The sequence below is a fragment of the Globicephala melas genome, chromosome 11 (genome assembly GCF_963455315.2).
Source record: "Globicephala melas chromosome 11, mGloMel1.2, whole genome shotgun sequence".
Taxonomy (NCBI): domain Eukaryota; kingdom Metazoa; phylum Chordata; class Mammalia; order Artiodactyla; family Delphinidae; genus Globicephala; species Globicephala melas.
The window spans coordinates 49,254,105-49,275,099 of NC_083324.2; the positions used below are offsets into that span (position 1 = coordinate 49,254,105).

The 20,995-nt window shown below is 38.5% G+C and overlaps 1 long non-coding RNA gene across 1 annotated transcript in view; it reads left to right on the forward strand.

Moving 5' to 3' along the window:
• Window positions 1-1,322: 1,322 nt before the first annotated feature.
• The window catches only part of LOC132598120 (uncharacterized), a 120,420-nt gene continuing 100,747 nt past the window's right edge, over window positions 1,323-20,995 (forward strand). The window contains exon 1 of the long non-coding RNA XR_009565849.1: window positions 1,323-1,428. This is a non-coding gene — a long non-coding RNA (uncharacterized lncRNA). The remainder of the gene's footprint in view (window positions 1,429-20,995) is intronic.

Genomic DNA, 20,995 nt, shown 5'->3' on the forward strand with positions numbered 1-20,995 from the left:
GAGCAATTTGATAATATCAATTAAAATATATTAAAAACTTAAGAATTTCTTTTGATGTCTCTGTTTTGGGAAATACGTGCAAAAATAATATTCAAATTAGATAACTGGCAGTGATATTCAGATATTTACATATATTTTAGATAAATAGGTTACTACTAAAGTGGAATTGGGATGAAAAGAGAAGAATGAGAGATGTTCACACATTCATCATAATGCTACCTTCCTCTCCAAGACAAATTCACATCTACATGTCCATATACAGTATCTGTATGTCTGCATCTATAACTGTATCTGTGTCTATATTTTTAATATATTTCTACAACTGCCATTGGAGTTTAATTACGATAATCTATAGCACTAATTTGGACCACGCTTTTAACGGAAAGCAATTTGTCTCTATACATCCATAGTCTTAAAAATCTGATAGCATGTCCTTTAAGACAGGATCCATGGCTGAATCCCATTAGCTCCCAACACTAGCACCACACCTAGCACTGATACCCAGATAAAAGTGAGTATCTGTTGAATAAATAAGTGAATTAGGACTTCCCTGGTGGCATAATGGTTAAGAATCTGCCTGCCACTGCAGGGGACACAGGTTTGCTCCCTGCCGGGGGAAGACCCCACATGCCGCAGAGCAACTAAGTCCGTGTGCCACAACTACTGAGCCTGTGCTCTAGAGCCCACAAGCCACAACTACTGAAGCCCGTGTGTCTAGAGCCTGTGCTCTGCAACAAGAGAAGCCACGGCAATGAGAAGCGTGCGCACCACAAAGAAGAGTAGACCCCGCTCGCTGCAACTAGAGAAAGCCTGCATGCAGCAACGAAGACCCAACGCAGCCAAAAATAAATAAATAAAATTAAAAAATTTATTTTAAAAAGTGAATTAGTAAATACAACTCTGATACTTTAACCCCAGTTCTCAGATTTCACTGTGAATAAGTAGTTCAAAATATGGGGAAGAGAAATTTAGAATTTAAAAATTTTAGAATTTTTGGAGAGTTTAACACTAGTTTGTAAGAATGACAACTTGGTAAAAGCATAAATACATTATCATCAATTAATGGTTAGGTAACTTATGCCATGGCAACTCATTTGAAAACAATAGAATATTTTACCAACAAAATCTATGAAGTTTAGAACAACTTGTTAAAATGTTAAGTGGAAAAGCTACATACCAGGTTTTAGATGCAGAATGAGTCTAAGTAAGACATACGAATAAAAACCGAATAAATAAACGAAGAAAAAATAGGGAAAGTCACGCAACTCAGGTTAACAATGCTTTTTTCTTTCTTTCCTGCAGAGGGCGCCGCACTGGGACCAGCAGCCCTCACTCCGCCGGGTCAGCCCCCCGACCCAGCACAACTCCGCTCGCGCCCATGGCGGCCCCCGAAGGCCCGGCGACGGCCGCTGCTCCTGCTGCTGCTCGGTGAGTGGACTGGCCGGGGGCTGAAGTCTGGGGGGCTGGGGGATTGAGTGGCCGGGCCGGGCTTGGGTGAGGTGCTGCGCGGGTCCCAAGGGATGCGGGGCAGCTTGACCGGCCGGCGGGCGCCGCGCGCGGCCCGGGAGCTGCGGGCTGGAGTCTGGCCGGGCCCGGGGGCTCCCGGGGAAGGCGGCCCGCGGGTCGTCCTGCACCGGCCTAGTCGGTTGCCGGGGGTAGGTAGACGGTGGACGAGGGGGGGCCTGGCGAGGCCCTCAGGTCCCGGCGAGGCCCTCAGGTCCCGGCACTCGTGTTCTGGGGTCAGTGGCAGTGATTTGGTGGTTTCTGAGCGGCGTGCTTCGCGCCTTGACCTTGGGGCCCCGGTAGCGGCGAAGGGCGGCGTGCGGCCGTGTAGCCACGGACATGGGAGCCGGTGGGGAGACCGGGGCGGCGCGGCCCTTCGTGCTTTAACCTTCGTCCCTTGCAGAATGGCATGGCGCTCGGATGCGTGTGTTTCTGTTGCTGTGAATTGTAATGAGATTATAATGACTTAAAGTTACCCTTAAGAGTTTTGGGCTGCCCACAGTGGACAAACGGAGAGGTGGGCTGGGCCTGGCCTCGCAGTGGCCCTGTTCATTTCTAGTGAGTCGTCGTAAGGAGCGTCGCCCCTGTTCTGTGGCTGCTGGGCCCCGGGAGTCTAAGGAGTGCTCCATCAGCCCACAGAACTCGGGAGCAGGCCGTGGGTGCAGGTGTTTCACCCATTGAGGAATTCTGCTCTCAGGTGTTTGTCCTAATGAGAAAGAAACACGTGCTGACCTAAGCGGGAATCACTGCATGGTTTGATCTTAGGGCTTTTTAGAGCTCTCCCTGGCACTCTTTCTCACCCGGTCCCCAGAGATACGGGAAGATTAAGTGCCAGGATCTGAAAAAATCATACCGGAGAAAACTCGTAGGAGCTCACTCGAGTTCAGTAGACACAGAAACACGTGCCCACACGCGCCTGCTGCGAATTCTCTAAACATCTCTAAGTTTCATCCTGCTCTGAAGTTCTGTCATGGTGACAGAATGGATTTTGGTTTCAGGTTTTTGTTTTGCCTGTTGTGTAAAATGAGTTCTTGAGCTGCAAGAACAGCCACAAGGGGTGACCTTATTCTAGCGGCAACCTTGCTCTTCCTCAGCAGGTGTAATTAGTTAGGAGAGGAGCTGCTAGAACAAGTCTTGTTGCCTCAGAAGGACTCATTGTTCTTTTTTTTAATTAAAAAATTTTTTTTTAATTGAAGTGTAGTTGATTTAGAATCTTGTGTTAATTACTGCTGTACAGCAAAGTGATTCAGTTATACATATACATACATTCTTTTTTTAATATATTCTTTTCCATTGTGGTTTATCACAGGATACTGAATACAGTTCCCTGTGCTATACAGTAGGACCTTGTCGTTTATCCATTCCATACATAAAAGCTTACATCTGCTAACCCCAACCTCCCTCTTCATCCCTCCCCCAACCCCCTTCCTCTTGGCAACCACCAGTCTGTCCTCTATGTCTTGGATTCTGATTCTGTTTCATAGATAGGTTCATTGTGTCATATTTTAGATTCCACATAGAAGTGATATCATATGGTATTTGCCTTTCTCTTTTTGGCTTACTTCACTTAGTATGATCATCTCTAGTTGTATCCATGTTGCTGCAAATGGCATTATTTTGTTTTTTTTTATGGCTGAGTAGTATTCCATTGTATATATATACCACATCTTCTTTATCCATTCATCTGTCGATGGACATTTAGGTTGTTTCCATGTCTTGGTAATTGTGAATAGTGCTGCTATGAACATAGGGGTGCATGTATCTTTTTGAATTATAGTTTTGTCCGGATATATGCCCAGGAGTGGGTTTGCTGGATCATATGGTAATTCTATTTTTAGTTTTCTGAGGAACTTCCATACTGTTTTCCACCCTGGCTGCACCAACTTACATTCCCACCAACAGTGTAGGAAGCTTCCCTTTTCTCCACACCCTCTCCAGCATTTATTATTTGTAGGCTTTTTAATGATGGCCATTCTGACTGGTGTGAGGTGTTACCTCATTGTAGTTTTGATTTGCATTTCTCTAATAATTAGCTATGTTGAGCATCTTTTCATGTGCCTGTTGGCCGTCTGTATTTCTTCTTTGGAGAACTGTCTATTTAGGTCTTCAGCCCATTTTTTGATTGCGTTTTTTTTTTTTTTTTTGCTGTTGATCATTGTTCTTTATTAGAAGAGCTCACATGCATTAGAACTTTCATATTTTGTTTCATGTTTTAAAAACTCAGCTGAATGAAGTGAAAAATCTATAACTTCCCTACACTGATAGCTTGGAGTATTGTGCATGTAATAAGCTTTTAATGTACATTCCACCATATCTTTTAAGTTTTATATTCAGTTAAAAATCCAACTTAAAAAAAAACAACAGTGCTTTTTCTGGGAGGGTGGGAGATGAGCCTAAGTGGAATTAATCATTATATTTTATATTTCTAATTTTCCAAAACTTCAGTAATAACTGTGCATTCCTTTATTATAAAAAAAAATACCTTACTTTAAAAGCCAACATCATCAGCAAAACCAACACATTTCTCAAATATAAATCCCACCAAGGAACGGCTTGATATTGGGGTACTTATCACTATTCTGATTTCTGTAGGATGTTCACGTCAAAGTTTTAGGGTGTTGTGTGAGAGGACCTGTCCTTGGTAAACAACATTGAAAAATGCTGGGTTAATTAAAGCTTGGGAGTATTCTTCAGTGTAGCACTTTTCCGAGCATTCAGTATGCTTGTGTGTATTTTGCACTTATTTGATTATAATCACTCTGGAAAATGTTTCCAAATCTTTCTTACCCTAGCCAATTTTCTCATATGTAATAACTGTAATGCAATTAATAATGACAATTATTGAGTCCGTACTACCTTACTACATGTCAGGTAAAATGGTAAGGATATTTACACATATAATGACACTTAATACTTGCAACAATTCTATTAGTCAGGCATCACTATCATACCCATTATATAGATGAGGAAACTGAGATTATGAATTTCCCAAAATCTACATAGCAAGAAGAATCCTGAATCCATTTCCTGTGTTTTTGCACAGTACCAGATCTGCTTCCCATATTATACAAAAATGAGCTTGCTGTATTCAAGACACACGAATACAAGTATCCTAAAAAAAATATCAAGTACTCAAGATGAAGAGTCCAAAACTGATTTTTCTTTTTATGGACTCACACTGCTGCAATGCGCCAAAGAACAGAATGTGTCTGACTTTCACTAACAATAGAGTCAGGTCATATCTTTAATCTTCAAAACAAATGTTTAAGCCAAAGTGTATTTTTGACATTTTAATTTATTATCTGTGTTTCAAATGGAAAAGGGATTTGAGTGCTGTTAGAGATAACTTGATTTGTGCTTTGGATAGCAAATGCAGTATCAGTCATTTAAACATTTTCCTATAGCTCTTTCGTAAATATTTGCTGTCAGGATGAAATGAATAAACAAAAGTGCAATTTGAATATAATAACACTTATATCATGGTGAAAGACATATGGTCATATGTGAGAGAAAAAAGATGTACCTTTCCAAAGCAGCTGAGAAAAACCTGCTGGCTCTAAATGTTTGTCATTTCTGTGATATTTCACTTTGTGGGTGTGTATGTCCTTAATCGTAACCTGTTGGAGTTTAGCATAGTATCATGGCAAATTTTAAAAAAAATCTTCCATTTCAATGAAGCTTTATTTTAACTCCCATAAATAGTTTGTGTCCAATATATGCACAGCTACAAAGAAAAAGGCACAGTTTAAACCTTCAGACTCTTACTGAAAGGAATTTATTCTGAAACCAGAAGAAAGAAATGGTACAGTAGAATATGTTCTGTGGAAGACTGGCGTCTTGTCACGGTTCAGATTGTGGGGAGGCCTGAGTAATAGCTAAGGTTTCCGTAAGTATTCTCTTCATGGAATATAAACTTGAGGTATGGAATCCAGTTCAATCAGAATTTATTTAGGGATGACCACATGGCCAGAGGCAGTGAGGGGATGAGGGAAACAGCTTTGCACAGGCTGGAGCCAGGTAGACCTGGGTCATCCCTATTCCATGGCCTTTAGTAGCCCTCAAAGCTTCTGTTTCTTCATCTGTCTGATGTAGAAGTTGTGTTATCTGTATCTAATGTCACAATGTGTCTGAGATGGATGGCACAGTGTTTGCTGTAGCGTAAATAATTTTGATGCCTCCTCCCAAATGCCTTGAACCCTCCACACTGTGGGATGGGTTTTGTGGGTGACATAGAGAAAACTGTCAGATGCTGTCACTGGGTTGTCAGTTCTTCCAGAGTAAGGCTCAGCATTGTATTTAATCTTGACAGCTCTCAAGGCACAGCAAGACTTAAAAGCCCTTAATCAGACTTAATCAGAGACAGTGGATACCACTAGCAGGTTTCTAGATAGAGAAAAGGAAAGGAAGGGAAATAATGTGGTAATAACATACATATTTAAATTTTATTTAAATTCAAAATGTAAATAATGAATTGTTGATAATAAATGTAAATAACAGACTCTGAGGCAAGCAGTCTGGGTTCATACTCAGAGCTACCATATACATGCTGTGTGACCTTGGGCAACTCACTTGACCTCCCTGTGCCTCACCTTTCCAGAGTTACATAAAATATAAATATAAGTTCAAAAACATTAAGGAATGATGTAAAATATTTCACATCAATACCCAAATAAGAGTTTGGGTATTTGTCTAAATAAATAAATGTGGGTATCAAATAGATTGAGGGTTTAGATTCTATTAGATGCAATTAAAGAATTTTATTTTAAAATGTCTATTTATGATATGCTAGAAATTACATATTTTACAACTAATTAGATTTATAATAAAAAGTTTTATATGTCAACTCTAAGTATGTAAAGAGGTACATAGTTTTTCAACATATTTTTAGGGGTAAAAAAAGTACAAATTTTAAAGATCATGGATGTAGATTTCTCACTTCCTAAAATAGTTATAAAAATGAAAATTAGCTTTTGGTGTATAGCTATTGTGGTTATATAAAACATAAAAATATATTATCTTTATTAACAATTAAGATAAAGATTCTTAGAATCCGTAAGTAGAAATTTTCAATTAAGATTTGATACAAAATTTTATGAAATCCCAAATAAACTAGTGGCTATTTTCCGTCACAGTACCTCTAGAGTAGTAAGCAACATCTGAAATGTAAAATTCAAAAACATCTCAAAAAAGTTTGACAAGAAATTGTATATTCAACAGATCTAAGGTATCATTTTGGCGTTATATTCCACTGAAAATAGCAGAGCAATCAAATTATGCAGCATTTTTAAGATCCACATTAGTGATTTGGTGCTATTTTCCTGTCAGTTTGATTCTCAAACTTTCATATTACTAACAGCCTAAAATTGATGAATCATGGATAATGGGATATTTTCACTGAAAAAAAAAAAAACCTCTAACATTTCGAACACCAAGCTTTTGGGGGTGGGGGGATGTTAATGATTCAGTTTGTCATCACCTGAATCCAGAAGGTAATTTCTATTTCTTCACATCTAAAAGATCCACACACTCCAAGCAGGAAAAATGACAAAGAAGGTCACACAGAGGTCAAACCACAGCACCTTTCCACATCTGTCTCAAATGTAACTACAGCAGATTGAATGCGTAAAGAAAGAAGAAAATATATTTGCAACTATTAAGAATGGTTTACATTTAGGGGGAAAAAACCTAAACAAGTTCATTAGAAAAAAGGGTTCTCATTTTTCTCCATATACTTGTGAATCTTTTACAATAAGTTATTCATGTATTGTGTGAATAAAATAATATGAAAAAATACCCTTAACTCAAAATAAGAGAGGGAACTTATCCAAATTTCCTTTATGGTGATTTTACTTCCTTCTTTTAAAATCAATCACAATATTACTTAATTTGCTGTGCTGTTTTATGGTTTAAAAAGGTTTTCACTTATGTTTTCTCAATTGATCTGTATAACACTCTTATAGGCAGGTGTTAATATCTCTACTTAACAGATGAGAAAACAGAGGATTAGAGAGGCAGATTGATTTTCCCGTGGATATATAGCTAGTAGTTATTAACCTAATCTATCACTACCAAATTCAGAACTTTTTCCTCTAACAGAATAGAGTATCCATCTTCAAAATGGAAGAAAGCCTAACTCATAAAACAGAGAGCGAAACAGGGGTTATCAGTGTCTGGGGGTGGGGGGATTTGGGGAGATGTGATTTAAGGGTACAAACTTGCAACTAGTAGATAAATAAATTCTGGAGATCTAATGCACAGAATAATGATTATAGTAAAAAATGCTGTATTATAAACTTCAAAGTTGCTAAGAGACTAGATCTTAATTGGGCTCACCATAAAAAAGATATAATAATTATGTGAAAGGATAGCGGTGTTAGCTAATGCTACGGTGGTAATCATATTGCAATATGTAAATGTATCAAACTAACATGTTGTACACTTTAAACTTACGTAATGTTCTGTGTCACTTATGTCTCAATAAAAACTTTTTTTTTTTTTTTTTTTTTTGGCGTATGCAGGCCCTCACTGTTGTGGCCTCTCCCGTTGCGGAGCACAGGCTCTGGACGCGCAGGCTCAGCGGCCGTGGCTCATGGGCCCAGCCGCTCCGCGGCATGTGGGATCTTCCCGGACCGGGGCACGAACCCGTGTCCCCTGCATCGGCAGGCAGACTCTCAACCACTGAGCCACCAGGGAAGCCCTAAAAACATTTTTTTAATGGAAAAATAAAAAAGGAAAAATAGAGCTATTGCCCACAATTCCAGTTTCTCCACAGGATTTTTCAAACTAATTTTCAGTCTCTCATAGTCTGGTTCAATATTCAAGTGTCAGTCATGTTAAGGCATCTGGATAAGAGTGTAAAAGGAAAGTAAGATCTCATCTGTACTTAGATTTTAAGAACTAGAGAAATATTATAAGAATTACTTCAGCATTTGTTCGATATTTCAGAAGGTACTTGGAATTTTGCTGTGAAGTCAATATGTTAAAATACAACAAACAAAGTCTTTAGGAAATTAGTTTGACTGGTGTCATGTTTAAAAAAAATAACAGTATTGAGCAATAGTTAGGATTTTGTTTTAAGCTCAGGGCCTTCAACTTTCCTGTTATTTTTAGTGACGTCAGTACCTGAAATATTCAATGAATTATTCATAGCTATAAGGAAATGGCTGTACCTTCTGGTTGGTGTTTTAAAATAATGATAGATTCTAGAATGTTTGCTACAGCTGAGAATGTCGGCTATGGATAGGGCAGCAGTAACACCACCAATTTCCAGCTCTTCTCTCAATAACTGGGAAGCAAGCATGTCATTTTGTCAGGGAGGCATTTCTAACCACCAATACAAGTGGCACTAAAAACACAAGGGAGGGACTTCCCTGGCAGTCCAGTGGTTAAGACTTAGCCTTCCAATGCAGGGGGTGTGGGTTCGATCCCTGGTCGGGGAGCTAAGATCCTGCATGCCTCAGGGCCAAAAAACCAAAACATAAAACATAAGCAATATTGTAACAAATTCAATGAAGACTTTAAAAATGGTTCATGTCAAAAAAAAAAAAAAAAAAAGAAGAAAACACAAGGGAGCTAATAGTTCAGAGGTGGGATAGTTATAGTTATAATCATCATTTCAATTTTTGGGCTCCCTCTTTTAGCACTTATTTTTGGATCTGGTCATTTTAAATCTCCTGATCTTGCAATTTTTAAATTTGAAAGATGAATATACCTGTCAGAGAGTGTTGCTGTGAGAAAGTGATCAGGATTGAAAGATGGTTCTCAAAATTATATGACCCCCATCTTGCTAATTACTAGCAAGCACCTGTAATTATGGTATTGAGAGTAACTCAACACCCCACCAATGTGGCTTCTGTTCCACGTATAGGCAGAGTCCTACCCTCTAATGAGCTCTGTTATGAGACAAGAAAGTCAGAATAAAGGAGATAGAGTTGGGATACATTCTAATACATTATTAATATAGCCAAGGGATGACCAGTATTCAAAAATTTGAAAACGCTTGGATATTATTCTGTATATGCATGAGAATTTATGCAAAAATATTTGGAGAGAGTATCTTTTGTTACTACCCAATGTAGAGAATAGAATATAATTACATATATTATTAATTTTGGTAACCATTTATTTCTGTCCTACTTTTTAATAATTGGGAGCTCAGTGTCAACAAGAAGTAAGGTTAATTGAAACAGATATTTAACTTCTAGGGAGACTTATTAGTATAAGGAAGAGAGAAAAGAACTATATGGGAAGAAGAATAGGTATTTTCAGATTATTTTAATAGTTTTTTAATATTCAGAAATATTTTCAAAAGACCCATTAATTCTAACACTTAACATTTCTTTTAGGGAACCCTGATTAAATCTTGACTTATTTGCCTTAGATGTTTGTAACAAAAGGATCATTATGTTCTTTCCTTCTGTGTCACAATTTCTACATAATGGCTGTTTTATTTTGAATGAATTAATAAGGTGGCTTTCACAGGAATATCACTAATATACTTAAAAGCACTTTTCACAGCATCAGAACAATGCCTCCAATTCAGTTCGTAATTGTCGTCCCCACCCCTCTGCATCCCACCCGCTTCAACTTTCACTCTTACCATTCCTAATGGTAGTTTTCCTGAACACTGCCTGTGAACTTAAGTGAAAGAAAATTTATGTCAGGATGTTCTGCTGACATAATATATGCCCAAGAGAGATGCAATCTACCAGGTGGGAAAGGCGTGCAAGAAGTTAAGTGAAGAACAGGGCTGCTGACATTCTGAGTTTCATAAGCTAAGTTACAACTTCTTGAACTCACCTTAATAAGTTTACATGTCAATCTTCTTCCTTCTAGATTTTATACCAGTTCAGCCAGCTTCCAACACATACACTCAAGAAAGATTCCTGTATATTCCAACCTACCCTGTGAACAATCTACAATCTAGGTTGTCATTAATGTGTGTGAATAAGATTTCAGAATTACAGGTCATGAAATGGTGGTCGCAGTAATAGATGCTTTGTAGAAGCTTGAAAGTAGGGAGGCTTCGATGGTGAGAGAGCAGGAGAAAGAATTACCATTGCACACTAATTTAATGAAGCCGGAGTTATCTTTAATGTCCCCCTACCAAAATACAAACAACAAATGATCCTAGATATATACTTAAAATGTTTAAAACTTATATGAGAAAACCTTTAAAATAATTATTCATTACAAAAATTTGACCTCAACAGATAGAAAAGTAATATGTTCATGGTTAGAGAGTCCAAGGAATATTGGTGAGATGTCAGTTCTTGCTAAGTAAATTCATAAACTTGTGGCATTACAATAAAATACATACATTGTTTTTGTAACTAAACAATCTGAAAACAACACTGTTCTCTAAGACAAAATTAGTTAGAAAAATCCTTAAAGAGAAGAGCAATTTGGGGAACAGCCCTACCAAATTGTAATGCCTCTATAATTAAAACAGTATGGTATTGGCTATATGGGAATGTTCCTACAGACTAATTGGACAAAAGGTAAATCTCTGAAATATATACGGGGTATATGGAATCTCAACATATGACCAAGAAGTTATCTCAAGTTAGTGAGGAATGGATGGACTTTTTGATAAATGGTATTGGAAAATTGGATAGCCATTTGAAAAAAGATAAAAATTTGTACAACACTCCAAACACAAACACCAAATAGTTGACAGACCTAAATATTTTTTTAAAAGGTTATAAAGATACTAGAAAAGAATGGATGGATTTCATTCTAAAATGAAGGAGTGGAAAATTTCCCTATGATTCAAAATTTAAAAGCAATTAAAGAAAATATTGGTGATTTCATTTACATTACAAAGCATTTATAACTAAAAAAAGCTTTGACAACCCACATCCAAATGAAAATATTGGGAAAATCTACATGGAAATGTATAACAGAAAAATGTTTGAAAATCTCTAATATATAAAGAACTCCTAAAAATTAAGAAGTGGAAGACTAACAGCAAAATGGACAAAATACATGAGTAAACAGTTTAGAGAAAAATAATTTAAGATGGCCCTTAACTGTATGAAAAGATATTTGCTCTTACTGATCAGAGAAGTACAAACTTTAATGTTCTTAATATATTTCAGAAAACATGATTTTCAATTAAAAAAAGTTAACAAATATGAAATCAAATTAGGTCAAAACTTGTTCATTTGAAATTTTAACTGAAAATATCATTGTAACTCCTGACTTTTTTCTTTTAAAAAAATACATATTTCTTCTATGCACTTATCCACATAACTTCAAAATATATAATACAAAAACAGATAGATCTTTAAGGAGAAATAGAAAAATCCGCAATTATAGTTGGAGATTTCAATACTTCTCTCTCAAGTATTGATAGAACAAATAAGCAGAAAAACACTAAGGTTATAGATGGCCAGAATTTGCAACCAACTAGACCCAATTAAAATTTAAAGAACACTCCACCAAACTTTCTTCTCAAATGTGCATGGAACAGTCAGTGACCTAGACCACGTTCTGAGTCATAAAATAAATCTTAAAAAATTAAATATGTATATATATTAAACAATTATATACATATATATTTCTTCTTTGACCATCACAAAATTACACCAGAAATCAATAACAAAAGATATCTTGAAACATTCCCAAATATTTGGAAATTAAACACATACTTCTAAGTAACCCAAACAGAAATCAGAAGGAAAAATTGTAAAATATTGATTTAAATAACAATGAAAGCACAGCATATCAAAATTTGTGAGAAGCAGCTAAAGTGGGAAAGATACACCATGCTCATGGATTGGAAGAATTAACGTTAAAAAATATCCGTACTGGGCTTCCCTGGTGGCGCAGTGGTTGAGAGTCCGCCTGCAGATTAAGGGGACGCGGGTTCGTGCCCCGGTCCGGGAGGATCCCACATGGCGCGGAGCGGCTGGGCCCGTGAGCCATGGCTGCTGAGCCTGCGCGTCTGGAGCCTGTGCTCCGCAGCGGGAGAGGCCACAACAGTGAGAGGCAAAAAAAAAAAAAAAAAAAAAAAAAAATCCATACTACCCAAGTCAATTTACAGATTCAACACAATCCTTATCGAGATACCGATGGTATTTTTTATAGAACTAGAACAAGTAATCTTAAAATTTGTATGGAATCACAGACGACCCCAAATAGTCAAAACAATCTTAAAGAAGAACAAAGCTGGAAATATCATGCTCCCTGATTTCAAACTGTATTACAAAGCTATAGTAATCATAGTAGTATCGTATTGGCATTAAAAACAGACACACATAGATCAATGAATAGAATAGAGAGCTCAGCAATAAACTGAAGCTTATATGTCAATCTATGACAAAGGAGGCAAGAATATGCCATGGGAAAAAGTCAGCCTCTTCAGTAAATGGTGTTTGGGAAAACTGGACAGCTACATACAAAAGAATGAAACTGGGCCACTTTCTTACACCATATACAAAAATAAACTCAAAATAGGTTAAAGACTTAAATAAATGTAAGACTTAAAACCAAAAAACTCTAGGAGAAAACATTGACAATATATTCTTTGACATCAGCCTTAGCAATGTACATATTTTTTGATCTGTCTCTTCTGGCAAGGGAAACAAAAGCAAAAATAAATGGGACTGCATCAAACTAAAAGCTTATGTACAGTGAATATATACAATATATAATATATATTCTTTTTCAGATTATTTTTTAAAAATATTTATTTATTTGTTTGTGCCAGGTCTTAGATGTGGCTTGCCAGCTCCTTAGTTGTAGCACGTGGGCTCCTTAGTTGTGGCGGGCAGACTCCTTAGTTGCGGCTCCAGGGCTCCTTAGTTGTGGCATGCAGACTCTTAGTTCCAGCATGCCTGTGGGATCTAGTTCCCTGACCAGGGATCGAACCCTGGCCCCCTGCCTTGGGAGCGTGGAGTTTTATCCACTGCACCACCAGGGAAGTCCCTCTTTTTCAGATTCTTTTCCACTATAGATCATTACAAGATATTGAATGTAGTTCCCTATGCTATACAGTAGGACCTTGCTGTTTATCTATTTTATATATAGTAGTGTGTATTTCCCAGTTCCTTGTGCAGTGTGAATTTTTTAAATAAATCCAAGCAGAATGATAATGATACACAAACTGGGCTGCACCTTGTGTTTTCTCATACATACACACACACACACACACACAGAGTATTTAATGTGATATGCTATTTTGTTGACATACCACACTTTCTTTTACCAACCCTCATTAATGAGTATTTCTGTGATTTCTGCTTGGTGCTACAAATGATATTGCAATTGAAATAATTCTATTTTTTCATATATATGTAAGTATATATTTTGCTCAACAAAATATATGATATATTTTATGTTCCTTGATATTTTGAAAATCACTAATGAACATAGAGAATCCAGGGTTGAAAATATTGCTAAAAATATTTTCTGAACAGTCCAAAATATTTTAACTAAATTGTGTTTTCTTAGCTATTCCATTTCTTCATATTTACTTAACCATTAAGTTCACTTCAGTGAACTAAACATGTGATGGGTCCCTCCATGTGCCAAGCATCGTACTAGATGCTCTAAGCAATGCTGCTTAGAAAAAGTCACAAGCCCTGGAATCAACTGTCCTGGAATCTAAGAAGAGTGAACAAATTAATAAATACAATATGTCTAAAATATCTCTGTAGAATTTATAATTCCCTTAATGTCTTGAGAAGTTTCTTTGAAGGTGATAACAGGGCTATGCTAAGTTTGAGTAATGGTGGGACATCCAACTGGTGATTCCTACATTCAACTGATTAGAGAGAATGCTTAAAGATCTGCGAATTGTCATTAGACATCCTGTTTGAAGTATTGAGAGTATTTTCAGCTAATTAGAAAGAGGGAGAGTATTAGAGAAAACCAGAGGGCTAATGACTGTGCTTTAGAGATCCACAATTACAATGACAGACTGAAAACGCAGAGAAGGAACAATACCAGTGGTAAGAAGAGATTCCAAGGGAATTCTCTTGGAAAGTCATGGAAAATGATGACTATTCATGTTACCACCAATAGGTTCTCCTTTGAACCAAGCCAGCCGTGCCAGGTAATTCCTCCAATTGATTATCAAGCCTACTCCAGGCGGGTGCCAGGATGCTATTGGCTAACTGTGAGCTTTGTGCTTCTGGTACTTAAAATAGTGCCTAACAACGTGGAGCTGTGAATAAGTGTTAGCTGTGTTTCCTCTTCCTTCCTCTCCTTTCTACTTCTTCCCCTGCCACCGACCCCCATTTCTCCTGGCTGTGGACCTCAGATATCTGTCCCTTTTCTGGCTCCTCCATTTGGTTAACCCAGTTAGACTCCAAATCGCCAGATTTAGTTTGTACACTTGGATGAGCTCTGCCCATATCCATGATTTCAGTGTCCACCGTGGTTTCACCTGAGGCATTTCCTACTTTAGGCTCTGCTGGAACACTCCTATCCCTGCCGGAGAGAGAAGATCAACAGCAACCTAGAGCAATTGTGACCAAAGGAGAAAAGTGAGAAAAGAGATGTTGGACATGAAAAAATAGAGCAGGAAAAATATCTTTAGTTCATTTTCTTGACTTACCTCTGATTTTTAATACCTTGACTTTTATGAGGGGATTTTATTTCCAACTTAATTCGATCATTGAATCATATGGAAGATCATTTATTTTTCCTATATAATATTTAGGCACATATTAATTTCATATATTTAACACTCTATGTTAAATTTAGACTTTGACCCTAAGTAAAGGGCAATATTTAAAGAAAAACTTTACTCTGAAATGTCTTTCATTTCCTCCCCATCCAGCCCTGAGCACATAAGGGTTGGCCCATTGTATAGATTTGCAAACCAATGATCAGATATAAGAAGTGTTTGAAATGGCTTACTGGTAGTGTCAAGTACAGTTTCCAGCTCTAAATCACAGTTGCTCTAAAAGTTTCACGTAGGTGATAATTTTCTTTGCAGAGCATTAAAAACTGCTTTATAATAGCAACTCCCACAAAGCCTCTTCAGTTTTATGGGCCTGTTAGCATTTTATTTTAAACACCATTTTGACAGGTGTATTATGTAGTTATTATATTTTCCATGCATAGAACATTCTTGACATTTACTTCACTTGCCGTTTTCTCTTAGAAAAAGAAAAAGAAAAAAAACCTGTCTCCTTGGCTGAATGAGAATGAAAGAGGAGTCCGTTTTGTGATGACTCTTTGTGTTATTGACCCAAAGTAAAACAAACCCCAAATTCATTCAGACAACTTTTCATTCATGTAGGCACTCACAAGCTCATTCACTTATGCATGTGCATTATTATTATTATTTTACCATGCATGGGGCCTTGTGCTAACCATACGGAATCTAAAAGAGCTAGTTTGTGACTGCACAAAGTTCATATTTTTATGCAGAGAAGTAATTACCCCAAAGCAGCTATCAGATATGCTAGAAATAGAAGCGGTATAGACAAGGGTGGTTTCCTGTGTGAGCCAGGAAAAGCCTCACATCTAAGGTGTTTTTTCTCAGAAAGGTCATAATTCACCAGATCAATATGGAGAAAACCTTTCGAGGCTGAGGAAATTGCCTGTGCAGAGGCAGAGAGGCCAGGAAGGACGTGGGGAGCTGGGTGGGTGAGATAGCTCGGGACAACTGAAGAGAAGCCTGAACATGAGCCAGGGGTCAGGGCTGGGAGCTGAGTAGTGAGTGGCGTCCAGATCATCAAAGACGGTGGGTGCCCCATGAAGAAATTCAGACTTCAGGGCTGCAGAAGTGGGGAGAAACCAGTGATTTCCATGGTGATGTCTTTTCATGGTGTTTCAGGCTCTGTTTATCTGATTTCTAAAGGACTGTCTTTCCACTTCCCCTTTCCCTCCCTCACTCCAGCCACAAGTACTGTTTCTTAAAGAGGCCAAGCAAATTTCACCACCTCCCCGATCCCTCCCACCTCCCCCTTACCCAGACCTTTGTACTTACTCTTTCCTCTGTTTGGTTTGTTTTTCTTCCAGTCAACCATGGTCTTGCCCCCTTATTTTATTCAAACTCAGCTGAAAGACACCTCCTCGGAGGGTTTTACCTGACTATCCCATGCAAAATAGAAGCATCTGATCATGTCTGTATGATGCTTTTAAAACTTTCTCTCGTTGTGCTATGTAATACTTTGAATTATTCATTTATTTATTTATTTTTAATTTTTGACTGTGCTGGGTCTTCATTGCTGCACGCAGTTTTTCTCTAGTTGGGGTGAGCGGGGGCTACTCTTCGTTGCAATGCATGTGCTTCTTATTGCGGTGGCTTCCCTTGTTGCAGAGCATGGGCTCTAGGCATGCCGGCTTCTATAATTGTGGCACGTTGGCTCAGTAGTTGTGGCTCACGGGTTTAGTTGCTCCGCGGCATGCAGGATCTTCCTGGACCAGGGCTCAAACCCGTGTTCCTTGCATTGGCAGGTGGATTCTTAACCACTGTGCCACCAGGCAAGTCCCAATACTTTGAATTATATTAGATATGATTTGTTATTGTCTGTATCTCTTACTAAAATATAAGCCCTCCAGAGTACATGGTGCTTTCATTACCACAGCAGTAACCAAAATAGCCCCTGGGATGTAGGTGATGGTCTGTGAACATTGGCTGAGTGGTGAATGCATCCAAGAGATGTATTTTTGTGTGCACCGCACACATGTACAGTTGTTGTAGCCCCACCAGAAACACAAACATATTATACAAAAACGGAGAGGGAAATTGGGTGAAAGTTGTCCCAGATCTCATCTTATTCTAGTTTCAGTTTCTGAAAGAGCTTCGGGAAGGGCTCTTTACTAGCATGAAGTAATAAAGTCTTGAGAAAGAACCTTCTGTGCCTCAGAAACTTCTGTGCTGGGAAGTGGTACCTTTTCACCCATTATTTTCTCTCAAAGGGTGACAGCCTTTGAGAGAAAAAGAAAAGATTTGATAAGCAAGGGGTTTGCCAACTAATTTCTTTCCCTGAGGTACTTTGTGGAGTCTGGCACGAAGCTGACAAAAGGATGGCTATCTGAAGATCTCACTGTGGCTATCCCAGAACAACACCCATTTCCTATCACTAGGCAATCTTAACTCTCAGGGCTGAGAAAAATCCTTTGCCCCAATCACACATCAATTTTACTAGGAGTCTTCCTTAATCAAATTGTCCATCACAGGGGAAGAAATGGTTGTTCAGAGCCTGAGAAGAAGGAAAAAGAGGATTTCCTTCTTAGACTCTTTCAGCACATGTGGTACAGTCCCCGTTAATTATAAATAGTATCTTTTAGGACATCTTGGACTTTAGTGGGGTCTGAAGTTAGAAGTAGATGAAGGGTATGAAAAAGTTATGTCGGCTGACAATGATTGCCTCTAAAGTGTGGCAATATGGGTGATTGATATTTCTTTTTTTTTCTTTTAGGTTATACTCCATTTATAGTTATTATAAAATATTGGCTCTATTCCCCCACGTTGTACAATATATCCTTGTAGCTTATTTTATACCCAATAGCTTGTACCTTTTACTCCCCTGCATGTTTCTTTATATAGTTTTGCAAATTTAATTTTTTTTCCAGGATAAAGATGTATTCATTTTATAATCAGTAAATAAAACAAAGCCCATCTATGCTTTTTCCTAGCCAACAAATTTAAGAATCCAGCCCTTGTGCCTCCAGGATCCGTTGATTAAAGTAGTTCTTCATTTGGGCGAATGGGAGCAGGAGTGACTTCTATAACTACTGGGCCCTGACTAGCTAGCTTTCTTTAGCAATAGAATTCCAGTTTTACATGGGCACACGCCACCTAGCCAAGGTTTTCTTTTGATGTCCCCAGGATGTCATTTCTGAGAAGGGTCAGTTACCACTCTGCATTGGAAAATCAATCAAATTCTAGCTATTCCCTTTCTCCCTGTTGTCCCCCACTTACTGAATAGAGAGAGGAAAACCTGTGCGAAGAAGTACTGGGTTTCTTGTTCTGATTCAAGCTGACTTTCCATTGCATTATTATGTCCCAGACACAAGGAAAGTTGAAGTGGTGTCCCTGGTCCTTATCTATACCCTCGATTAGTTCCGGTTGCTCCATGCTGGGTTTTCTGTAATCTCTCCAGGCTCTAACCCTCTAACCTCAGGCACATACTGCTTTGCTTCTCCTAATCTCAACCTGCTGCTTACTTTGCTGACTTGTATATTATCTTCTTTACCCGGGATGAATATGTAAAGACTATGATCCTGACTGTTCATGTTTTGGAGGGTAGCTGTCAAATGCAACAGCTTTGCAGTTAAGCAGCCTTGTTTTTACTACTGGCACGGCTGCATACTAGCCGTAGGACCTTTTGCTTGGTCCTTCTTTTCTCATGTGTGAAATGGAAGGGGGTCTGGGTAACAATAATACCTAACATATGGAATTACTTTGGAGATTTGATGACACGGCACAATTGAAGTCTTAGGATTGTGCCTGACACATAGCTGAGATTATGACATTACTAGATTTCTTCTCCAGAGTCATTACCAGGGGAATCATTGCCCCTTGTTAAGGAAATAACTACACGGAACTGCTCACCTTGCAGTACCTGTTATGTTGCTGTTCCAGCAAGGAACAACTCTGTTGCAAACCTGCTGCTGTAGAGGATGGTGGTCCAGCCTTGTGAGGTGTCATCCGCCCCCAGTCACCAAGTGAATTCCATATATGCCACATAGTCTATATTTTAAGGAAGTCTACTTAAAACGTTAACTACTATGTATAAAATAGATAAGCAACAAGGATATATTGTATAGCACAGGGAATCATAGCCATTGCCTTGTAATAACTTTTAATGGAGTATGAGCTGTAAAATACCAAATCACTATGCTGTACACCTGAAACTAATATAATGCTGTAAATCAGCTATACTTCTCTTTAAAAAACTTCTTTTTCTCCAGCCATTTTTCCATGTGATTCGGTAGCTGAAAATTTGCCATGAATTTATGTACACACAGATGATAATTTCCTGCAGTCTGTTCCCATGTGTAAATAGAAGACTCTTTCAGGTTCCTTACCTGACTCAGAGTCTGAAGATCAGTTTCTACATATTTCCTGTTACAAGAACTTGAACAAATCTTGTGGTGAAATATATCACAAGTTCTTTCAATTATTTGGGGTAAAGGATGCTTCCGGCAGTAACAGTGGTAGAATCAGTGTTGAGCTAACTCTGTAAACACAGGTTTAGAGTGGAAATAAACTAGTGCACCGTATAAATGATAGATGCTACTTTCCAGATCCCCTGAACTAGTTCCCACCAAATGCTGAGTATGAAATTTCCATTTCAGAGGATTTCCTAAACTCAGTGTGCCTCTTATCGCCTCCTTCTGTGCCCGTTATAGAGGGAGAAGGGAAGGGAAGAGCCCGAGAGAGCTAATACCCAACGCTGGGGCTGTCAGTGATGACATTCCCATTGTGTCTCCTGAAGCACCAAAGCCCATAGTCTGGCCGGCCCCTGTCTCCTATCTTCTGTGACACCCATAGAGAAGGATGTGATGATCCAGGGGAGAAGTGGCGCCTCCTCTCCTGTTAAAGCAATCAGTGAAATGGATGAGTAATGAGTGAGAGAGCATTAGCGACATTGCTGCTTAATGAGCTCAGTCGTCTTTGCTGCATATCCCTAATTTCCACAGCTTGCTAAATAAAAGTTTATTTATGTTCTTTAGTGTAAGATAATTTCCACAAGATGAGCTTTAATAAAGTGAAAAGAGGTCCAGGGAGAAGCACTACAGGAAACTAATGAAGGCAAAAATGAAGAAGAGAAAAAATAATACATTTTTATTAGGGATCCCTGCCAAGAAACCCCCCTGTGTAAGAACAAATCATGAGAAGAGATATTGCTTGACATTTATGTGTTCTTTCTTGAACAAGGGAGGTGGGTACCCTAGCTACAGGACACTTTAAAGCACACTTCAATTCTAGCCATTCATCTTTTGTCACTCTGCCTTACCCTGCAGCTACAAATTGGTCTAAGATCACAAAAGCAGACTCACAAGTTATTTAAGCGCCTGAAGGAATTTCACTACTCTCCAGTCCATTAATTACAGAGGCTTCGGTGTTGCCTCTGGATTACCCTCTCACAAGCCCGAGATCCTCACATCTTAAGGGGAAATCTTTTCTTTGATGCATCAGAGGACCACTGTGAGCATTCTGGGCCATGTGATCCAGATCTATACAGAGCATCCCTAATAGGACACAGGAAAGTCTTCGGGCAAGAGTGGGTTTGTTCCTGGTGGAAGGCATAAAAGTCCTGAAGATGGTACTGAGAAGGAGGCCATGGACAGGTTATTGAAGGAAGATAAATATCTGTGACTTTGATTTCACTTTGAAAATCCCTGGAGATTTAGGGGAATAGGGAAAAAATAACAAAGAAACCTGAGAAGGAGCAACCAATGAATAAGAGGAAAACCTAGACTGGAGGCCAGGTCATGATTTTGTTTCTAGGAGGAAGGAGGGACCCACCATAAAAACTGCTACTCTAATGAGATAGGGACTGAGATTTGAACATTGGAT